Source organism: Acanthaster planci, linkage group LG11 (genome assembly GCF_054643075.1).
Source record: "Acanthaster planci isolate LZ-2023a linkage group LG11, COTS_SCS, whole genome shotgun sequence".
In the NCBI taxonomy this organism is placed as follows: Eukaryota; Metazoa; Echinodermata; class Asteroidea; order Valvatida; family Acanthasteridae; genus Acanthaster; species Acanthaster planci.
This window is the reverse complement of record NC_141787.1, coordinates 1,500,355-1,509,047: the sequence shown is the minus strand read 5'-3', so window position 1 is coordinate 1,509,047 and position 8,693 is coordinate 1,500,355.

Genomic DNA, 8,693 nt, shown 5'->3' with positions numbered 1-8,693 from the left:
GCCATTTTCAATTGCACATTTGAAATTTTTTTTTGATAATAATACAGTCCCACTTGAACGACTCGCAGTTGTGTTGGGAATGAATACCAGCAATTTTCTAATTAGGTTTTAATTATAAGTGGTGTCTACGGAAGTCGTAAATTGTGCCTTTTCGGTTATTGTTATAAACCCATTAAAGAAATACAAATTATGAATATGTATAATTATATTTTCAGGCAAGTACCAGTTCTTTGCTCCTAACTTTTCAGTCAAGTTGTTTCCCAATTTTTCCGACCAATCTCTATGAAACCTAAAGAAAGCCACTATACAGGTCAGTGTACCCCGCCCCCCCCCCATTTTGCCGCGGCTGTAATGCTGTTTGGAAAACATCTAACATCTTACTATCTGGCGGCTAATATGCACTCGTACTTATCATAAAAATCGACACTTGATGTAGACCTAGTGAGTTTGGTAACTTGAGAATTACGCGCGCAACATAATGCCAACATAATACCGTTTTGTTCCCATTACCAGAAGTTTGAACAATCCTCCCCCCCCATACAAGCATAGCTGGGCTGGAAAATTGCATGATGCCCAATGGAGATCTTTGAAAGTCGTTTAACTTCTGATCGTTGCCCCTCTGAGCTGTGTAACGTACCTGCAACTTTGTTTTAGTTGACCTTCTCAAAAATAAAAGTAGACCATTTCAATTTCTCTCAATTACTAGAAGTGCGCCTTTGAGTGGAAACTTCGCGGCTGATTAATTTGTCTCATTATGCAGTTGCCTTGAACGTTGAAACCACGTACGACTCGACATGCAAGCACTGTATGAGGGTGAGACTGCGCCTAATTTTCAATATTTTTTAAAATATTAATTAAACTATTGAAAATTAGGTCCTTTTTTCTTTTGAATATTATGCACGTGCAGATTGAAACAGTTCCACTAGTATGGAAAAAGAGAGTTAAGGACCATCACCCCTTTCACCCCCTTTCACCCATCCTTGCTGGGGTTTCCCACTTCACCCACCTTGACCTTTTGACCCAGCGCACTTTTTGGTCAACAACTCGTGACGTGCGCCGGCCAGCACCGATCGCACTAACAACCTACCCCGTGACTCTCAAACAAAAAAGGGAGTTCCCCTTCTCGACTTGACCGGTTACGTTTAAAAAGCTTTCTCAGGCGGTAATTCGGTATCCTTGGGTACGACTTGAAGTTCCTCTTTGACGAAACTCCTATTTGGCCCGTTTAATAAATAATACAAAGTGGGACCCGTTTTTACCCTTTTACCCCGGACTCGTTTTAATTGATTGGTGCGCCTCTCCACTTGATAAACGTCCACGGACCAGACAGGATCTGTTCCCCTTCTGACAGTACCACCCTCTTGCTCAACCGGGTAATATAAATATCTAACGACCACGCTTGGAGGTAATTCACGCGACGCGCTTTTAACAGGTGCACTAGGTGTTTGTTTCACTCGGTCTTATTTGACGGCTTCTGCTTCTGCAGGAACAGCATCGATTAAACGCGTTTTTCCTCTTTTAACGATTTTACGACCCGGGGCAAACGTTCTACCCATTCCACGTTTCGCCCACCCACGTTTAACATTTTTTGAGCGTATTGATGACCAAATAACCTTTCGGCCAATGTACGGCTAAACGTACCTTTCCTAAATCCCCTGCGATCTAAGAACACCTGGCTCGCCTACTTGAATTTCTACTCTATTTTTTGTCATTAACTTTTTAAACTCGCCTTTAAATTCAAATTCCGAGTCTACCATTATAATTTTAGGCCAAGTCAGGGGCGATCGCTCGTAAATTTGTTTGCTCGCTACGCTCACTTGCTCGGCGGTTTTCCTGGTCAACAGTTCTGCTTTTTTATACCACGAACCCACGTCTACGATCGCTAAAGCGTATTTAAAAGTTTTTCTTTTAATGCGATCCCAGGGTAAATATAATATATCCATTTGATGAGCTTCGTTTGGTTTGACAAACTCGGTTTGCAACATTGTAGGTCTCGGTACGTAATTTGGTGCGGGTAAATATAATTGCTAAATGGCCTGCTTTTTTAGCCAGTTCCTAATAACTGATTTGTCCGCACCGGTCTTTTCGTGCAGATGATCTACAGCGCTTTCTCCTCGTAAGTAGCCTTGCGGGCTATAAAACAGTTTTTTAAAAGTTTCTTCCATTTTAGAATAAAGTTACGCAAATCGATACGCTAAGAAACCGACTAAGGCCGTCCCACCTAAAATCCATACAAACTCACGAATTTTTTGATCCTTGGAAGGCTTGTAAAAATCGGGCAATTTAGGTTCTGGTGGCAACGGCATTATATTTTACCGGTCAATTCGCTGTAAGCTCCTAACGCTTCGTCCACGTTTACAAATGTTTGCTGACTCGGGCTTCTTGTCGCGTTCGTTCGTTCAGAAAGTCTAGCATGTGTACGCGGTTTTGTTCCCAGGATTCCGCCTTCGCTTGCGCCAATTGCTCTAATGCAAGCTCGTGACGCTTTCGTTTTTCGTCGACTTTACTTTTTGATAAAGTGCTAAATAAAAAATTTGAACCCGTGAATGCCAAGGCGTTTACTATAGCTCCTCTTACCATCATTAAAGCACTAGCCATTTTTAAAATAAGTAAATTAAATGAATAGCGAAATTAAAGATCAACTGTCAGAAATTCAAGCTGACCTAAGCAACATCGAGCAAATCCTCGGTGACATGCGTGCCGATATCGATCACATCGGTGATATGGTTTTAGAGACCCAAATTGAAACGTTTAGAAAGCAAGACGAAGATCTAATTTTCGTAGCGGGTTTAACGTTAATCGCGTTTTCATTCCTCTTTAAAATATTTCAGTAAAATATGAATCGTATAATATAAAACTAATATGTCGCATCAATATACTAAAAAACTAAACCCGAGTCGCAGGCTGAAAGTACCTCGCGCGATCAAAGGCGAAAGACGCGAATTAACCATTACCCATAACCCGAGTACGATAGCTGCGGGTCACACGTTAAACGTAAATTCCCCGCTTTAGGCACGGACGACGTAATTGTACCCGGCACGGCAAAGTTGGCTTTTAAACTCGATCTAGACGGTGCCTCAGACGACAACCGTACCGTGTATAACAACGTGGCGAGAAACCTGGTTTCGGAAATAAACGTAAGCTTACAAGGCAATAAAATCGTAAGTTACCAAGATACGGACGTGTTTCATAATTTTAAGGACAACTGGCATGGCTACCTCTGTCGAGTTAAAAAACAGAAAAACCTGCCGAATTACAAGAACCGATTCAACCAAAGCCGACTGTTCAACCAAAAAGCGAGCGGCCCGAGATTTTAGATATGGAATAAATTTAAAAACTCCTTATATTAAAAATGAGTAATGCTAAATCAATCGACGTAAATGGAATTGCCAACACGGTTTACCACGGCGCTGTGGTTTCAGCGATCTCCATAGGCTACGCTATGCTATCGAGCAAGCTATTCAAAATTAAACCGCCCGATTTAAATAAATTATCTATCGAAGACGCGTTAAAACTGACCGCAGTGTCAAGGGGTGCTATGGCTACCCAGGGTTGGCTAGTGGCACAAGGCATATTGCCCGCGAGTTTACCGACCGCATAAAGTTGTTTTTTATAAAAATCATTTATTTTAAAGTTAAAGTAAAATGGCCGAAGGAGGATTTGAACTAGATGATTTCACGACACCTCCGGAAAAGAAGAGTTGGACGATACCTTCGATACCGGTGGAACGGTTAGATTAGAAACGACGACAACGTCGGTTAGACCAAAATTGTTCTTAAATCCCCGACCAGGTTTAGGCCCAGAGGTAACTCATCCAAAAGTCGATAAATTTTACGAAAATTACCGCGACATGGGTAGAACAGACATACCGAATGACCCAAATTACAAATTATTTGAATATCGAGAAAATAAAGGGCTATTTTTAAAGGTGGGGAAAGAGGGCCAAAACGGGAAGTACTGATAACGAGTAAAAAGCAAGTTGGGAATTTGTAACTCTCGATACGATTGCCGACCGCGCGAGAGAGGCTGGATATGGTGGGACGAGTTTTGCTCAAAACGTTCTAAGATTTCATGATTACGGCAAAAAATAGCCCGGGCGAGCCAGAGTTTAAAAACGATTCAACCGGAACAAATCGAGCTAAATGAATTACCCGCAGCTGCGGATCGAGTTTGCGAAATTGTCCAAGATCTAATCGGAGAAAAATAAAGAAGTTCAAATAGATTTCAGAGTGACCGCCTCCGACTGTGAAATCCAATTGACCGTGTAAGTACTCGCGTGACCCGAGCCTTTAGGCGGTTTAGCCAAGCCAAAGCCCATGTAAGTAGATCCTGCGTATTTACCGTTGGTCACGTGTAAATCGTAGTTTTTACCCGGGACAGGTACGTAACCGTTGTCGTAATAATAAGCGGTAACCTAATCCGTTTGACAAAGTGTCGCAAGTTTGATTATATGATTTATTTGGATTGACGTAATTGGTCGTAATTATTGTGTAACGCGTCAAATACGTCGTCGCTCGGAATGGGCATCACGCAGTCGTAAAATATTTTTCGTACGGTGTAATATACGTGAAAATCAAATAAAGCCGACACGTATGGATCGGGGTCAGACAGCAAATCAAAGCCCACGCCGCAGGCAGTCGTCACGCAATAGACCGCAAAATTAAATTGATTTTGATAAAACGAAATTGGACCCGTCACCCAGCGATTGACGGCTTCGTCGGTGGTTACTTTTGGTAATTTATACGCGCGCGTTAAATTTGGAAACTCGGCTGGAAAGAAATTTTCTTCGTTGACTAAAAATTTTAAACTACTAAAGTTAGCTCCCATTTATTTCATAAGTCTTTTAAAGAAGGCGCCGTCGGTTGGATCGCTTCTCGATAAGCGGGTGGTAGATCTTGATATCGGCCCGACGTTGTAAAACTTATTCGCTAAGTTTTTTCATAAGATCTTTTTTTAAAACCGCCCCCCGTTCGTTGGCTAGCACTTCTGCTCTTTCGTTTAATTGGCGTTCAAATTCTTCTTTGGTGCTCGTGTTAAATCTAATTTTTTATTTCATTTCGTTAAATTTTTTCAGCTCGGATAAAAATAAGTACAAATTCTTCCTGGGATATGTCACCGTCTTCGATCGCGTGTGATACGTATTCCTCAATGGTGTTTAAAATACCCCGCTTCAAACTGTACATTCTTCATCCTAATTGCCTTGGCACCTTTTGTATTATCAATCTCGTGTTTCAGTTTAAACGTCTGCGGGTTTTCGGTCAGGTGAAAAGTGTGGGTCTCCATTTTATTTTATTCGCGTTTAAACAATGTCGATTTTAAGTAAAATATTCCGTCTTTGTTGTTGACTACCTCTTGCTGCTCGTCAAAACTGGTTATTCGCTTATTTACGAGTAATTTAACGCTTTTGCCTGGGTCTGACGCGGTCAAGTCGCCCGTTAAAGTAATTAAATGGTCGTTTATCTTTCCCTTGTAAATCACGTTTGGTACGAGTCTACCTCTCGGCAGATTTAAAAGTTTGCCTACTTCTTTACCCAACGTTAATCTGAGATTTAAATCCGTTATCATTATCGTTACCAAATTTGACTTTTCGTGAACTTTGAAACCCACATCCGGAATGGCGTTTAAAATAAAATCAAACCAATCCACGTTCTAAAACCCCGGAAGAATAATTACGTTTCCCTGTTCTCCGCCTTGTAGAAAATCCTCGGTGGTTTCTCTTTTGTGCAATCGATGTATCACCAGAGCGTTTGAACCAGAAGCCGTGACTAAAAGAGTAGGCCTGGGTTCGGTTTGAGCGGCTCTGATGGTTCTCGTTCTTTCTTGGTTGTCGTCGCCTAAAAATCCCTCTTGAATAAATTCTAAAGCGATGCGGTGGGCTTCTTTGTAAGTATCAAATTGGCCTTGGGATAAAAGTATTAAATAAATTAACGCGTCTTCTTTCTCTTCGTCCGATGCTGACCTTAATCTCGAACTTTTACTAGTTAACGTTTTAATTTGATTCTCAAGATCATTTATTTTTTGACTAATTGAGACACCGAATTCTTCATAAGCTCGAATGTAGTCTCTTATTACGTCATAAAGCAGAACCAAGGTACCCATCTGCAATTCTGAAAATGGTACTGTCAGTTCGAGTGCTTCTATGAGATCTATGTTAATAACAGATACTGGTGAGTCAGCCTGTATTGCTGGTCTAACTCCATCGGAAACTCTTTCTGCGGGGCTTCCTTCTATTTGAGTTTGCCATTCAATTTCGGTAGATTTTGTAAGGTTAAAGTAACCAGGGCAAAAGCTTACTTTTAAATTGTCGATTTGATTTTCTAATTTAAACGTCTGCTCGCTTTTGGTTAAGTAAAACGTATGAGTCTCCATTTTATTATATACGTTTTGAAAAATCTTGTTCGGCGAGGTTTAATTTGTCGAGGGCGTGTTCCCAGTGCTTATCCGAAACTTGAAACAGATCTTTTACTTTAGATTCGGTTTCCCCAGTTACGTCTTGATAACATACCGCGATTAAAACCTTCAACGGTTTACCTCTAGAAATCTTGCCGTTTAGAACTCGGTTTAACTTATATTCTATTTCACCCGCTTCGCTGTTCTCCAATGAACGTTAAACTCTTTTAAAGTTTTTCTCGATTTTGGTAGCGGCGGTTTTTTCCAATAGTGATGCTTGTAATATCTATCTCCCATGTCTACAGGTGTGTATGAGGAAACCCACCCAAAAATTAGACCGCAATGTTTACACGCATATCTTTCGTCTATTTCTAATACGTAAGGATCACACGTGTTTTCGGGTCGTGGTGGTGGGGTTGGCCATTTAGGTAACGAGCCGGTTAAATGATAAATCTCTGCGTCAGTCATTTTTTATTAATAGTAAGAAAAAAAAATTAACCTCAATTATTCCGACGAATAACCGAGGTTCAATTAATTTTTCTAAGTTAATCATAAGTTAATTATTCAAATTTAATCGACTTTTATAAAAGTTGATTAAATTTGAAATTATAATTTCACGGGAGATTCAGATCCAGTTCAGATCCAGATATGTTAAACGCTTGCAACGCCGACTTACTAGAAATTAGTCCGTCGTTTCTAATTTTTAACATTGCCGCTGTCACTCTATACCAAACGCTGGCGCCGCACGACAGTGAACCGTGGGTACTGTAGTATACGTCTTTTGGACAAATAAATGATTGCGCGTCGCATCTCTTATTGATAAATTTATCGATATTTATCGGTCTTTTTCGGTGAGCAAATAGGGCGGGATCTATTTTAACGTACATTTGGTTTTAGCCGTATAAGGTGGTTTAACTATATATTCGATCTTGTTCAATTCATCATCGATATCGCGACCGGCTTTGTAGGCGTTTACGGTGTTAGACGGGAGTTTAGACTCTTGAAGTTCGATGAATTTATGATCGAGTATGTTTGTGGTAGGTCATTGTATTTGGTAACAAATTTGACGGCCTGTGATGTTTTCGGAGGTTTTATCTCGAGTGCCGTATTTGTAAAGCGGGTTTATACCGTAACAGGGTTCTATTGTCATAATCAACAAGCGTATATTTTGGCCGTAGTGACGGTAAAAATGGGAGAAGTGCATTGGCTAACTTGAGGCCCTTTCTTAATCACGGGTTTCGAAATGATTTATTTACTCGGGTCAAAGGGACCGTAGGTGACATTGGGGTCGCAGTTGTCGGCATTGAGACGCTCGTGGTCGTCTGAAACGATATATACGTGGGTTGCCATGGTTCTAATTTTCCCGGCTTTGACACAGATTTTTTCTCATTTTTATTCGGGTGGGATTTCTACTTTAATGAAATGTTCAACGTCAACGTCGTATTTAATAAATAATCCAATTTTGTATATATCCGTGTCGAGTTTAGTCGCTAAATCGGGCAGTGGCTCGTTTTCTCGCGCGTGCCTAAGCTTTTTATGCTTACCGTCTTCGAGCACCACGTGATCCATTCCTTCCAACTCGACACAATTTACGCAGCAGGCGCAATATGTACAACCAAAACATTCGATACAATTGCCACACTCGTAATAGTCCTCGCAACTGTCCAAGGCATTTGAATTTTGGCAGTCGTATGAATTAAAACAAGCAACGCAATTTATACATCTACCGCAATCGTCGCAAGTGGAGCAGTCATTACATCTGGTGCAGTCGTTACATTCTTGACAATCGTGGCATTCTTTACAATCGGTACATTTGCATAAACGGTTGGAATTTAAACAACGAAAGCAATCGTACGAATCTATCAAGTCAATTGAATTTCTCGTGTCTTTGCAAAAATAACAATTCACGTTCGTTGTATGGTCTATCATATCCTTTTATATAGTTTCTATTTATTTTTCTCATTTTTTATAACGGGCAAGTCGAGACTTGTAGCGAGGGGAAGTCCCTTTTTTGTTTGAGAGTCACGTGGTAGGTTGTTTATGCGATCGGTGCTTGCCAGTGCACGTCACGAGTTGTTGACGGAAAAAGTGCGCCGAGGTCAAAAGGTCAAGGTGAGTGAAGTGGGAAACCCCGGCGCGGGTGGGTGAAAGGGGGTTAAAGGGGAGGTGGTCCACAACTCTCTTTTTCCATACTACTGTGCTGGGCTTAATTTTGCAAAAAAAAAAACAAAGCTACGGGCCCTCGGTCTTTTGTAAACTGAACCTTTCAACTAGCTTACCACGACAGTCTGAAGGTATATAAA